The following is a 15,847-nucleotide window of genomic DNA, read 5'->3' as shown; positions in this document are numbered from 1 at the left end:
TGTCTAATGTTTACTGAGCAAACAAGTGAAAACTTGAAAAGACTGGGAAAGGAGGACTTGTTGAGAGCAGTTAGACTGGATTGTGAATTTTAAACTGGCTTAGGATCAGGATCTTTAATGCAACTGAAATCTTTTAAGGTCAAAGGGTAAAACCAAGAAAGAGGAAGTAAGGGAAAAAAGATGAGCCAGGAACTTCGGGCCCCTCCCCTCCCATCCCACTCACCTCGACTGGCTGCCCTGAGGCATCCCCTGAAATCTTCAGGGTTTCTCAGACACAGGTTAATTAAACACAAGCACACCAAACTTAACTGCAGTTCTAAACTGCAAGGTTAAAATTTACCTGCTTCATCATTGCAGGTCTAGCACATGCCACAGACTCTGGCACACAGTGAGTGCTCGGGAAACATGAATGAATGAATAAACGAATGAATGAATATAGAACACTTAATAAACTGTAGAATTATAACATTTAAATAAACTGCTCAAGGAAATGGAGTAAAGGATAAAAAGCCTTGAGTGACCAACTTACTTCTCCTTCAAATCATATATAATTACCCTCAAAAAATTTTGAAGTCTAAACAAAAAAAAAGTGAAAAGTGCTCAAAATATATTCAGAGAAATTTTATTTTACCGTAGTAAATATTCACTGATGTGGGTCTTCAAGTACAGAAAATCAATTTTATTAATTAAGAAACAGACCCCATTTCAGAAGGTGCTAGTCCACTGTGCTGCAGTAGAATGAACAATTCACCTCCAAACTCACTCATGCTCATTGTTACCTTGAAGTTGAGCTGTGCACTGTTTACTATTCTTTCAGAGAGGTGTCTTTCCCTGGTCAACAGCTACAGCTGCTGAAGTGAGTGATTCTTTCCTCGGGTTCCTGACCTAGCTTTGTTCCAATTTCATGCTGCCCTTGTGCTACTCAAAATTCATCTTCAAGTTACAGCTTGAATCTTCAAGTTTCCTCCAACTCGGAGCATTATACTCATGTTTCACTCACAAACAAGGGTGTACCTGTTTGAAGGTTGCTCCAGTCCATATTTCTCCTAGTTTATCAGGGGCATTTCTTAATTAGAACATCATGGACTGCTTGCTAAAGACAAAGAAGTGTATAATGCTTGCTAACAAACTACAATGAATTTATAAAGTAAATTTATCCAAACATACAAAAAAAACAACTCTGTTCTTCCCTGCAGTCAAATTAATCTTTTCTATAGAAAGCCATACATTAAAAAATCATTTAACAGGGGAGCCTTCTGTATATTTTCAATTTCTGGAGATAATGCAAAAGTGGCTCCAAAAGTTTAATGAAATTCATGCATGAAAATGTATTCAGTTATAAGGCCAATACTATTTATATTGATCAGGTTTATTGAAGAAATTAACGGACTAATATATTTTGAGACCCAGGAGCAGACTGGGAGGCATAAAAACAATGAGTTCTATTAGAGAATCTCATTTATAACTCATTCACCTCAGTCATTGCTAGCTTTCACTTGACTTAGAAATTCCATGAAAGAGTGTATGTAAGTCACTGGACGTATGTCTACAATTTAATAATGTGTTCCAAGTTATAAAAGTATTCTAAGACTGATACACTCTATTCAAAACTTTAAAATTCTAGGAATTCAAAGATTCACTCTGTCTCCTCTCAAAGGATGAGTACTTGGCAATTCAGACAACTTCTAAGGCTGGTTCAAGAAATAATCTACAAAAACTTGAGTATAATTGATACTCAAACCCTGTAATTCATATTAAAACTGTGGCTTTGTTTCCACCAGAAAGTTCTGAAATTCCCCAAAATCTTTTTTTCTTAGCAGAACATTCAAGCAATGAAGGAAGATTCAGCTTTTAGCATCTAGTCTATCCACAGACTCAGTTTTAGCCTAAACACCTATATTTCTCTGAACAAATTAGTATTATTCATTTTTCTCTGTTCTCAAAATTTCAACAGGCTCAGATTTCTGAGATCCACTCATATGCATCAAATTGGTTCTCTCAAAATCATTTAACTGATAAAAAAAAAAAACTTGAACTAAAAAAAGCTGCTCAATGAATATCTTCAATAACTTTCTATCCGCTGCCTATCTAATATCAAATTGTACTTTAACTTCTTTCAAATTTGCCACAAACTATTTAAGGGTTATTCGTTGTAGTTACAATGTTTAAAAGTTACATCTGTAAAAAGTTACAAGGCTTATGCTTAAAATTTGAACTTTACAACACATGCCAATTGTACCACTGTAAGAATATTTTCAAACTACCGCACAATTGCACTCATCTCACACATTAGTAAAGTAATGCTCAAAATTCTCCAAGCCAGGCTTCAGCAATATGTGAACCGTGAACTTCCTGATGTTCAAGCTGGTTTTAGAAAAGGCAGAGGAACCAGAGATCAAATTGCCAACATCCGCTGGATCATGGAAAAGGCAAGAAAGTTCCAGAAAAACACCTATTTCTGCTTTATTGACTATGCCAAAGCCTTTGACTGTGTGGATCACAATAAATTGTGGGAAATTCTTCAAGAGATGGGAATACCGACCACCTGACCTGCCTCTAGAAACCTATATGCAGGTCAGGAAGCAAGAGTTAGTACTGGACATGGAACAGCAGACTGGTTCCAAATAGGAAAAGGAATACGTCAAGGCTGTATATTGTCACCTTGCTTATTTAACTTCTATGCAGAGTACATCATGAGAAATGCTGGGCTGGAAGAAGCACAAGCTGGAATCAAGATTGCCGGGAGAGATATCAATAACCTCAGATATGCAGATGACACCACCCTTATGGCAGAAAGTGAAGAGGAACTAAAAAGCCTCTTGATGAAAGTGAAAGAGGAGAGTGAAAAAGTTGGCTTAAAACTCAACATTCACAAAACTAAGATCATGGCATCTGGTCCCACCACTTCATGGCAAATAGATAGGGAAACAGTGGAAACAGTGGCTGACTTAATTTTGAGGGGGGCTCCAAAATCACTGCAGATGGTGACTGCAGCCATGAAATTAAAAGACGCTTACTCCTTGGAAGGAAAGTTATGACCAACCTGGATAGCATATTCAAAAGCAAAGACATTACTTGGCTAACAAAGGTCCATCTAGTCAAGGCTATGGTTTTTCCAGTGGTCGTGTATGGATGTGAGAGTTGGACTGTGAAGAAAGCTGAGCGCTGAAGAACTGATGCTTTTGAACTGTGGTGTGGAGAAGACTCTTGAGAGTCCCTTGGACAGCAAGGAGATCCAACCAGTCCATTCTAAAGGAGATCAGTCCTGGGTGTTCATTGGAAGGACTGCTGCTGAAGCTGAAACTCCAATACTTTGGCCACCTCATGTGAAGAGATGACCCACTGGAAAAGACTCTGATGCTGGGAGGGATTAGGGGCAGGAGGAAAAGGGGATGACAGAGGATGAGATGGCTGGATGGCATCACCGACTCAGTGGACATGAGTTTGGGTAAATTTCGGGAGTTGGTGATGGACAAGGAGGCCTGGCGTGCTGCGATTCATGGGGTCGCAAAGAGTCGGACACAACCGAGCAACTGAAGTGACCTGAACTGAAGAATATGTTTAAACAGAGCAGCTAGATCTTTGCAAAATTAACCTGGGTCTTAGTTGTTACATCAGAGAAGGTGATGGCACCCCACTCCAGTACTCTTGCCTGGAAAATCCCGTGGACGGAGGAGCCTGGTAGGCTGCAGTCCATGAGGTCGCGAAGAGTCAGACACAACTGAGCAACTTCACTTTCACTTTCACGTTTCACTTTCCTGCATTGGAGAAGGAAATGGCAGCCCACTGCAGTGTTCTTGCCTGAGGAATCCCAGGGACAGGGGGCCTGGCGGGCTGCTGTCTATGGAGTCGCACAGAGTTGGACACGACTGAAGCGACTTAGCAGCAGCAGCAGTAGTTGTCACATATATGAAATAGTGCTTCGTCTTATGGTTGTATGATTTACATAACAATGTGAACAACTATTTTCTGTACAATAAAATTTTGTGTACAAAAAAAAGAAAAAGGCATCAGGTGTCACTGAATTTAAGAAAGAAAGGTTAAGAGCATTTTGGATATTTTCAACTACTTGGAAATCCCTGCAGAGCTCTCATTTTTCCTTCCTGCCTCCTTTCTCCTGGCCCAATCTACTCCAGTACCTGCTGAGCCAAGAAGAATCTGGCTTGACCCCTGTGGTACCCGTTGGACTTGAGGCTGCTCTATTGCAGCGCTGAGGCCAAACTCTGAATACTGGGCAGGGCACCAGGAGCCTTTTGTTTGCCTTTCCAGAAAGCAGCCATTGACTTCCTGAGTCTACTCTTAACTATAATGTGGACCTGTAATAGAAAACCCCTTTTCCCCAAGGTTTGTATTTAAATGGTTCTCTATGTCTTTTTCCTTGTATTCTCATTCCTTTATCCAAGAGAGAAAGAGAATGAAATCTAAGTAGAAGGCTATCATAGTGACAAAGCTTCTTCTCTTTGAGATTGAGAACCAGAACCATGAAAGCAATTTTGTGCTGAAAACTGGAGATGATGTTTTAAGCTTTAATACAGAGGTTTGCCATCACATTCTGATGAGAACTATTAATGATGTTTTTCTTAAGAAAACAAGTCCCAATTCACCCAGCAAAGCTTAAACAAAAACTTACATATACCACAACAAGACTTAAGGAGCAACATGCAGCTATTACTTCACAGAGAGCAAACAGTTTAGGCACCATCAGTTGATAGGAAAAAGCTATTCCTAAGCACCCTCACCCTCCTTTGAGCAAGAAAAATCACACTACAAGAAAATCTTTACAGGACAACTTCCACACTGGATGCCTTAATAATATTTTCAACACAGTTTTCCTAATCATCAGTTTAATTTCATGAACTGGTCACTTGTGGCACACTGCCAGACACCATCACAATGCTTAGCAGATTACACTGAACCACTCTTGAAGCTGCAGCCAGAAAGCCAACAATCTTTATGCATAAACATATTAGTCTTATCAAAGAGAAACTCTTACCATAATTTGAAGCAGTTCATTTCCCAACATATGGCATATTCAAAATATCATTAAAAGCTATTTAAATTATTTTTATCTTTTCTCAGCTGTTGATTCTATAGATAGGAAAATGGTATAAATTATGTATGAATTAAACATTAAGTAATATTTACTGAGTCCTTACTATGCCAGACAGTAGACAGCATATTAAAAAGCAGAGACTTCACTTTGCCAACAAACATCCACATAGTCCAAGTTATATTTTTTCCAGTAGTCATGGATGGATGTGAGAGCTGGACCATAAAGAAGGCTGAGAGCCAAAGAATCGATGCTTTCGAACTGTGGTGTTGGAGAAGACTCTTGAGAGTCCCAGTTCATCCCAAAGGAAATCCAACCAGTTCATCCCAAAGGAAATCAACCCTGAATATTCACTGGAAGGACTGATGCTGAAGCTGAAGCTCCAATACTTTGGCCACCTGATGCAAAGAACTGACTCAAAGGAAAAGACTGATGCCGGGAAAAGATTGAGGGCAGGGGGAGAAGGGGAGAAGGGGCTGACAGAGGATGAGATGGTTGGATAGCATCACTGACTCGACGGACATGAGTTTGAGAGCGAACTCCAGGAGGTGAAGGACAGGAAAGGCTGGTGTGCTGCAGTCCATGGGATGGCAAAGAGTTGGACACAACTGAATGACTGAACAATAGCAAATGATAACTTACTCAATTCTCAGAAAAGTGATATAGATATATATATATATTATTATTATTATTATTAGCCCTGTTCTACAGATGAGCAAAATGGGACTCAGAGAGATTAAGTAACTTGCCCGAAGTTACACAGTCATTTTCACTCAGGCAGTATGGTTCCAGAGCATATGTTCCTTATTCCATAATATGCAGTACAACTAACTCATCCAGCACTTGCACACAACTCAGCAAGACAGCTTCCTGACATATAAGTAGCAAATTTACAAGAGAAGAAAGCATCCATGCTCTGGCTTCCTTTTTTTTATCAGCACTTCCTATCATTTCCTGGGTGACCCCCATGTGCCCATCACTGTTCCACAGCTACACAAACAGGGAAAGAGACAGACACAATTCCAGACTTCAACGAGGAGAAGGAGGAGACAGAGAATAAAATTTTAAACCAGACAGACTCAGAATCTATTACAGGCTCTGAAGGAAAAGTGAATAATGTAATAGCGAATACCTCTGACACAAGACGAGGGCACTGTGAGTAGAATGGTCAGAAAGGCCTCTCTGAGACCATGACACCAGAGCATAAAAAAAGAAAAACTTTTAGAAGGCAATTAGCAAAAACTAGCCACACAGAGTTGAGAAATCAGGATTCAGGCAGAGGAAATAATAAATACCAAAGGCCTTGACACAGCAGAAAAGCCCACAATTTGTGCAAAGCACTAAAAAGAAAGGAACGGTGGCCCAGATGACTGAAACCCAGTGAGCCAGGTTATAAATGGAACATGATAAAGTTAGGCAGGAAAGCAAGCTCAGACAGCCAAACAGGCAGCACACAGATTTTATTCTAAGCACAGTGGAAAACCCCTGGAGGGCTTCACACAGGGTGATGCAGGTCACACTGGCTTCCTTGCGGATTTAGCAGAGACACGCAGAGCGGGGAGATAGGTTAGCAGGTTGCTGCAATAATCCAAGCGAGGAGGGACAGCAGCTTGAGTTACAGTAATAAAGCGTAGAAGAAAGGGAGTACGCTGTTCTTGAGAAGTATTTGGGATGTGTATTGACAAGACTTTTGGCTAAAAGCAAGTGAAGGGATGGTGGTGATATTTACTGAGATTAAGGAGATTCAGAAAGGAACCGGATGGTGTGGTGGCGCAGAGGAGGGGAAGTCAGGAGAACAGACTCAAGAAGTCAGTGCTGGAAGTACTGAGTCTGCAGTGTTCAGTTCCTATCCAAGCAGAGAGAGTTTAGATACATTCTAAATTCTTTCTTCAGCCTTTCAGCATGCTGCTGATGCAATGCGTGACCTGTACTCGCAGTTACAGCACAGACAAAACCTGCAGTGATAGTTACGGGTGAGAGAATTGAGTCTCTCAGATGATCTGGAAGGCTGAAATGTTTATAGAAAAGAAAAGAACCAACCCCCTGAGTGTTCTAATCAGTCCCAGACTGGGCCCCTGGAGCTAATCACCTGGGACATCCCTGGATACTATTTCAGAACTGCCCTCTCTCCCACACTTATAATGTCACTTCCCAGACTCGCTCGTGGCCGGTGACCTTGCGTCCTGCTTCAGAACCACGCACCTATGTCTGTGCCCACACGTCCCCCCTTCTCCCAGTTACCCCCTAGCAATGTCTGCACCCCCAGCAGAGGTGACCCAGGGGCCCCTTTCCTGCAGCTGCCCAGGGGCAGGGCTCAGCCTTCTCCTCTCCCTTCCATCAGCCGCTCTTCCTTTCTTACAGGACAGGATCTCTGGATCTTTCACATCACATACCAACACTGCCTAAAACAAAGGATTTTGATCCCAACTTTTTCTGCCAGCTACAGTCCTACTTCTTTGCTCCCCTTTGCCTCAAACTCCTGAAACTTTGTGTCCATGCACCATCCCGATTTCCTTCCTCTTACCTCTCACTCTGTCTTAACTCCACTACTAACTTAATTCCCACCACTCCTCTAAAAACTACTCAGCACTGCCAATAACCCAGTAGTTCAATTCACCCAGCATCTCTCGGTCCTCACATTACTTTACTTAACTTGCTGGTATAACACAAGCAATGACTCTCCTCCCTGGAATATCTTACTTTCCCTGGCTTCCAGGACACCAACTCTCTTTACTTCTTCTGACTTCACAGTCAGACTTTCTCAGGTTCCTCCATGCATCCCTCCTCTTCTCTCCAACCTCCTAGCTACAGAACATCTCTCTACCTCCACTCACTCCCTTAGTGACGCTTTTGAATACTATTCACATGCTGTCAACACCCAAATATTTACCTCCCTCCCAAGCCTCTTTGCAGACTTTTATATCCAACTTCTTGCTCAATACCTTCATCTGGATAGCTGAAAGGCTTCTAATACCTAACACAGCCAGCACTGAGCACCACCTCCAAACCCTAAACCCTCCCCACCAATCCTCATGCCTGTTGATGGCAACTTCACCTTCCCAATTGCTCAAACCAAAAATATGAGATCACTCTTAACGCCTATATTCCTCTTGTATCCCACATCCAATCCACTGTTATCTTTCCCTGACAGCTTATAGAGCCTAGCTTGAATATCAGCCCCTAAACAAATCATTCAGCCAACCATTAGGATAGAAAAGGAATATACAGGGTGCATGCAAATATTCCAAACATTCTGTCATGCTAACTCTAAACTAATATATTGTCTATGATACATTATACTTTCATAGTTGGTAAAAGAAATCTGTTCTGCAATTGTGTGAAGGACAACTAACAGAAGGACAACTTATCAAATATTTAATAGGGGCTTCTTTGGCTTTCTGTGTCTAGATTAAATCAACAGGCACAAAACCTTCTTACCACATTTGCCTAGAATTCAGATAACTAGATTTCCCAATGCTCTTACCAGAAATGACAAAGACATCCTCTGATCTTTCTTACTCCAAGTTTCTATTTTCACATGGCTTTCTGAGTTTGGCAATTGTTGACAGATTTATGGGGCTGCGGGAAGACACGAAGACCCCATTCCATTCTTCCTTCCCTCTGTAATTCTGGAACAGAAGCTTTATCAGATTGTCTCAAAGATGTTATCTGTTTAAACTGTTTTGATTCTTTGCCCCCAATGTTTTTGTTCCACATACTCAACATGATGTCAGGACCTCTCATTTTCAGAGAAGGGCTTGGAGAAGCCACTTACTTCACTGGGCATAAACACTGTTTACAAGACTCTAATGGCTCAATTCCTTTCACATAGATGCTTCCAGAGTACTTGGTGGCCTCTCTCAAGTTTCTGCAGCATTTTGATCTTAAATCCCAGTATGTAGCTTTGTGATCCTTCAGGTTTTTAGGAGACAGTGGGCTAATATTAAGGGATGGCAGTGGGATACTAGGAGAATAAATTTAAGGAGCAGCCGCTTTCAAGACTCAGAATTCTTTCTTGTATGATAAACTACAAATAGTGGCAGTATTTTTGCTGTGGTTTTTAAATAATCTAACAATTTCTCCACTTCCCCACTAAGAGAAACCGTCGTCTCTACTTTTACCTTATGTTTTCCACTTGCTCACTCACCCCTGGGAACAATACTTCACTGTTAAAGCCACAAGGGTCTGGCTGCTATTTTTTACTTTCCTATGTGTGGAAAGAGTCAGATCCAACAAACTCCTAAAGCTACCGCTGAAAGAAAATCGGTCATAAGAACCTCACTCTGCATACTTTCGTCTTAAGTTCTCCATCACTAGTTGCACTGAGAAGCCCCTATTGTCGTGGGCACCATCAGTTGCTAACAATACCTAAAAGACAGGATAAATTCTTACCAAAAACTTGGCTTAAGAATGTGAACTGGCCCAAATATTTCAAGTATGTTCATTAAACACTGAGTGTGTGGGCAGTCAGAACTGTTAAATAACCTGTGACTGTCCAGTCAATGCACCTAAAGCTCTGTGTTTATCTGTCCACAGGGCCACACTGAAAACTGCAGAGAGCTGCTTCACATTTCGAGCCTCAGACCTTCCCACTGTCCTCATCTCCAGCCTCACTGAGGTCCTTCCTGAGAGCATCTCTGTCACTCAGTCCTTCCCCAGGGGCCTGCTTTCACATGGGGCTCATATTGGAGCTTGGAACCAGGCCAGAGGACTTCCTCTGAGTCACTCAAGCATAAATGCCACTGACGTCCAACCCTGTGAGAAGCTGCGTAACCCACACAGAAGCCATCGGCCACCTCTCATCTTCCTTTCTGTGTCTCTGAATACTTGGCAATCCTGTTTGAGAAGAGGCAGCACCCCAGCCCTGACTCCACAGTCCCCTTTCCTCGTTTTCCTTACATCACATTTCTGAGACAGTCCTTGAGAACTCCTCTTTAGTACATCTTTATATTTCAGTCTGCTATATACAAAGGTATTTTTGCTCATCACATTTTAAATTGGACATGGTAAGTATAACATCTAAGGACAATAATGAAAATGGAAGAGGGTTTTAGTTATTCTATAGTCTAATGACCATGGGTATTCCAATTTTATAAAATATAGCAAAAAAAAAAAAAGAGAGACTTCTTAAAGAAAAGTAATTAAGGAAACAGAACGAGACAGAACAAGAATCTAAATTAATACTGTGAATTAACAGATACAGTTTAGAGCAGGATTAAAATCACCCAACACCACATCCCTTAGAATGTGAAACTCAAAGTCTACTCAAAGGTCTGTTCAGATGTGCACAGACCTTAAGACCCTGCCTGCTTTTTATTTGATGTTGGACATTATTATATCTGTCGTCACTGAAGTGCTCTTGATGGAGAGTTCATGTGTTTAAAGTGAAAGTGAAAGTAGCTCAGTCATGTCCGACTCTCTGCAACCCCACGGACTATACAGTCCATGGAATTTTCCAGGCCAGAATACTGGAGTGGGTAGCCTTTCCCTTCTCCAGGGGATCTTCCCAACCCAGGGATCGAACCCAGGTCTCCTGCATTGCAGGCGGATTCTTTCCCAGCTGAGCCACAGTGTTTAAACTGGTGACTTAAGCTCAGTTGAAGCCCTGGACTCTCATAAGAAGAGCCTGGCTGTATGTACTACTGTATCTCAGCTGCAACAGCATGTGAACATGCCTGGGGGTTAATGACTGAGACTGTAACCATCAAATAAAATGCTGCAACATTGGAAGGCCAGAGCACAGGGACTCAGGGCAAACAAAGCTGAGCCTAACCCTGGGCACAGAGTTTGCTTTCCCTACATTCTGAGAAGCTACTCTCTGATCAGAAGAGATATCACTGCTGCTGTAAATAAGGATGGCCCCTAGTCTCCTGTTTTCACAGCAACACCAAATGGCAGGGACTGCACATTCTCCAAGAAGAAAGTCTCTGCGTCAGTTGCAACAAAAGTCTCATTGCTGTACTGAGCCATAGATCATTGAAAACCCAGTCAAATCATGCTTTCATAACAGCAGTTTAACTCTCTGACTACAGGAAGAATTACATAAGCATAAAAGAAAAAAATCTCCAAATAAAAAGGTAATAGCTATTGTTTAAAATTTCCTCTAATAGGAGGAATTATTATTTACACTAGCAAAAGGATAAAATTTCCTAAATTAACAAATGGAAAGATAAGTCCTTATCTATAAATAATACTTCATTGTACCTGCTGTCAAGATCATATGTTAATTTGTACACAATGTATAAACATCAAATCATAAACCAACTTTCTCAGGTGGAAAAAAAATTAAGAGAAAGTGGTGATTTTTCAAGGATTTTCTCACTGGGTAGAATGATAGGATAAATTTTAAGGCATCACTAATTTTAATATCTATGCATGAAATTTATTAACTTATGTGTGAGTTTCTCAGAAGTCTCTCCCTACCTGGAAAGCCTTCCCTTACTTTGAGACAGAAGCACTTCCTACTTTGCCTACTGGTTACAAGATCCCGTATAACCTCATGCATCACTACCAGGCCCAGTATGAGCTACAGATGTCACAGAATTTTCCAATTTGGGGTGACCTAAAAGCTCAATTGTTAATATGCAGCTATTAATAGCTGTGAGTGCAGCTATTAATAGCTATGAATGCCCCTATTCACTACCTAGGACCACACTTGGCCTGTTGGCTCAGGTCTAAATGTTTCAATTCAGTGTCACCAATGTAACTTGCAAATGCAAAGTTCTTCCAACTTGTCACAGGCTCCTGCCTCTACACTCACTTTCAGTTCAGTTCAGTTCAGTCGCTCAGTCGTATCCGACTCTTTGTAACCCCATGAACCGCAGCACGCCAGGCCTCCCTGTCTATCACCAACTCCTGGAATTTACCCAAACCCATGTCCATTGAGTCAGTGATGCCATCCAACCATCTCATCCTCTGTCGTCCCCTTCTCCTCCTGCCCTCAATCTTTCCCAGCATCAGGGTCTTTTCCAATGAGTCAGTTCTTCACATCACGTGGGCAAAGTATTGGAGTTTCAGCTTCAACATCAGTCCTTCCAATTAACACCCAGGACCCATCTCCTTTAGGATGGACTAGTTGGATCTCCTTGCAGTCCAAGGGGCTCTCAAGAGTCTTCTCCAACACCACAGTTCAAAAGCATCAATTCTTCAGCGCTCAGCTTTCTTTATAGTCCAACTCTCACATCCATACATGACCACTGGAAAAACCATAGCCTTGACTAGACGAACCTTTGCTGGCAAAGTAATGTCTCTGCTTTTCAATATGCTGTCTAGGTCGGTCATAACTTTCCTTCCAAGGAGCAGGTGTCTTTTAATTTCATGGCTGCAGTCACCATCTGCAGTGATTTTGAAGCCCCAAAAAATAAAGTCAGCCACTGTTTCTATTCCTTCCCCATCTATTTGCCATGAAGTGATGGGACCGGATGCCATGATCTTAGTTTTCTGAATGTTGAACTTTAAGCCAACTTTTTCACTCTCCTCTTTCACTTTCATCAAGAGGCTTTTGAGTTCCTCTTCACTTTCTGCCATAAGGGGGGTGTCATCTGCCTATCTGAGGTTATTGATATTTCTCCCGGCAATCTTGATTCCAGCTTGTGCTTCCTCCAGCCCAGCATTTCTCATGATGTACTCTACATATAAGTTAAATAAGCAGGGTGACAATATATAGTCTTGACGTACTCCTTTTCCTATTTGGAACCAGTCTGTTGTTTCATGTCCAGTTCTAACTGTTGCTTCCTGACCTGCATACAGGTTTCACTTTACTGATTTTAATTCACAGACTGTTCAAAAGGGTCACCTTTTAATCCCCTTTAAAGGAATGCTGAAGTGGCACATGTGTATCAACTTAAATATACAGTAACACATATACAGGAGGAGGCGGGTACACACTCAAGGTCATGAAGAGGATTCATGGCCACAGAAGTTTCCCAAAGAGCTGAAAATAAGTCATCGACAGACACACTGACAAGGCTCCAGCCCTGCACAGATGTACATTATGATTACTATTTATATTTAAATTGCACAATTTATGTGCATGTGTTAGTCGCTCAATCGTGTCCGACTCTTTGAGACCCCATAAACTGAAGCCTGCCAGGCTCATCTATCCATGGGATTCTGCAGGCAAGAACACTGAATTTGGTTGCCATTCCCTTCTCCACAGGATCTTCCAAACCCAGGGATCAAACCCTGGTCTCTTGCATCTCCTACACCGGCAGGTGGATTCTTTCCCACTAGCAGCATGTGGGAAGCCCAATCATCACCCTGCATGTTCTTTGCAAAAAACCATAACCCCAGGACAATCATAAGAAAACATCAGAAAAACGTAAAATGAGGGACCCTTTACAAAATGCCACACCAGAACTCTTTAAAATTTAGTCTCAAGGTCATGAATGGCAAAAAGAGACTAAGTAACTGTCACAGACTGGAGAAGACTTAGGAGACAACAGGTAATGAGGTGTGTTAGCCTGGGCTGGATACTGACAGCAAAAGGACATGAGTGGGAAAACTGGTAAAAGTCAAATAAAGTCTGTAGTTCAATTAATAACACTGTACTAAACACCCTGATGCTGGGAGGGATTGGGGGCAGGAGGAGAAGGGGACGACAGAGGATGAGATGGCTGGATGGCATCACCGATTTGATGGACGTGAGTCTGAGTGAACTCCGGGAGTTGGTGATGGACAGGGAGGACTGGCGTGCTGCAATTCATGGAGTCGCAAAGAGTCGGACACAACTGAGCAACTGAACTGAATTGAACTGAGTGTTAACTATTCCTTTGTTTTGACAAATACACTGTGATCATGTAAGATGTTAATACTAGGTGACACTGGATGAGGAGCACACAGGAACTCTCTTCTATCTTTGTAATCTTTCTGTAAATCTAAAATTTTCCCCCCAGAAAAGTTATGTAAAAAGTATTATTGACATATTACTAAATGATACCAAATGCCAGCCAAGGAGACCAAGAAACAGAATGTATATTAATCTCTGGAGACTCACATGAGAAAATGTTGCAAATTTGGTACCTACCACTTAAAATCCTTCTTTCCTTCCTTACAGATAGCTGAATGCAATTAACAATACCACCAGTATTCTAGCAATATAGCTTTAAATTCTAATAACATGGCTAAAACTAAGCATACTCCAAACAGAATAAAATAAAAAATGGAAAATTTCTAAATTTCCTATAACCCTAATTGACTGCCTAGTTTCTTGATCTTTCAATTATCTTATAAAAAGAAAGAGCTACTTTTAATTTTTTAAATTTTCTTTTTCTGCTTACCTGATAAAATCTTTCCTTTTCCTTTCAGTTTCCTTATATAAATTTTAACAGAGCGTCAAATTTGACAAGGCACATTTCACTTCTAAGAACTATTAAGCTTACAAATGGAATGTTTAATATGTTTTGTCTTATAATATGGCCACTTTTGCCAGAAGGGAGTGTGTTTCAGTCTAGAGATAGTAGTCTGGAAAGACATAGGTCAACAGAGGTATGACGGAGACAGCAAGCTGACCTCCAGAAATTCATGAGCTCCAACTCCATTATAAAGCTGCTGCCACGAAGTGATGATCTAATTTCCAAGCCCCCTTTCTTCTAAGTGAAGCTGTGTTACTAGTTTGGGTCTATATAATGTGATTGTGTAGCATATCCAGGCCAAAGAGCTTAATCATTGTGTTTCTTCCACACTCCCTTTGCTTTGCATGGGAACCTTGAAGGTGTACTGTACAGTAATGTAATTCTTCAAAAGAAACGTTATAAAATAGTAAGAAATTAACACATTAATAATCTTTATATTACATATCACTCACTTTATATCTGTGTAAGGATAGGCTGTCTACTTCAAAGCAAGTCTTATATATGATGTTCAACACATATATTTTTGTATATCTGTTGAAAAAATCCATATACAAATGGATCCAAGCAGTTCAAACCCATGTCGTTCAATGGACAACTGCAAATCCTGTGTGGGGAGAAAAAGAACAAATCATTTAATCTTTCAACCTCAACAATCTTCCTCTTATTTCATGTGACTTTGAAAAAGTTAGCTCTTATTAGCAGGTAAAATATGTTTTCCTCTTTAGGATAACATTATCTGGAAATGCTAATAAGTATCCTGCTATGTTTTAGATCCAGTATCACAAATGTACATGCCATTCTTAAAATACTGATTACCTGGATGCATGACAACTAGAAGTCAAAAGGATGTAAAGATTCCAGCAGTTGTGAAAATTCAGAAAAAGTAAACATCATAGAAACAAACATCACCTTTAACCAGGACCAGGGGGTACTCATTATTTGTGTCTATATATCGATAGCATACTTTCTTTAAAAAAAAAAAAAAAAGTTTAAACCAAAAGTAAAACAAAATTAAACTGTGCCTTTGACCTCACAAATATTTCATTATTGAATGCCTTTATCTCAGTCATAATGACATAACAGTCGTGACACAGACATGTGATTCTCATCTAATATCCATGCACTTCTTCAGAATTCTAGTCTTGCTACAGATAGGTATGCTATATATATGTGTATGAGAGAGAGAGAGAGGCATGCTGTATTACTAGCTTTGGCCAAAAACTGTGAGAAGTAAGAGTGTCACTGCCAGGCTGAGGTGGTAAAAAATCCCAGAGGATTCTGCACACATTTTCATTACCTGCCTCTGTGAATAGAAAACCGGTGTAGAGATGACAGGGTCAAGATGGAACTTTGAATCACTGCTTAAAGTAGGCTGCCTTGGAGACCTGGCAGGCACACTGAAGGCTTTTATGTAATAACACACTGAGATTTCTGAGTTGGTTTG

At 40.8% G+C, this 15,847-nt stretch overlaps 1 long non-coding RNA gene across 2 annotated transcripts in view; it reads right to left on the bottom strand.

Annotated features, from left to right (window-relative positions):
• The window catches only part of LOC133227569 (uncharacterized), a 356,831-nt gene that overhangs the window by 292,959 nt on the left and 48,025 nt on the right, over positions 1-15,847 (bottom strand). Inside the window, exons 2-3 of one of the 2 annotated variants that reach the window (XR_009729867.1) lie at positions 14,856-15,007; positions 8,535-8,679 (exon numbers count right to left, since the gene is read on the bottom strand). The exons of the other annotated variant lie outside the window; for it this stretch is intronic. This is a non-coding gene — a long non-coding RNA (uncharacterized LOC133227569). The remainder of the gene's footprint in view (positions 1-8,534; positions 8,680-14,855; positions 15,008-15,847) is intronic. 2 annotated transcript variants of the gene reach the window in all.

This window comes from Bos javanicus, chromosome 16 (genome assembly GCF_032452875.1).
Source record: "Bos javanicus breed banteng chromosome 16, ARS-OSU_banteng_1.0, whole genome shotgun sequence".
Lineage (NCBI taxonomy): Eukaryota > Metazoa > Chordata > Mammalia > Artiodactyla > Bovidae > Bos > Bos javanicus.
The sequence above is the reverse complement of the archived record's forward strand: the minus strand, read 5'-3'. Positions and strand labels throughout refer to the sequence as shown.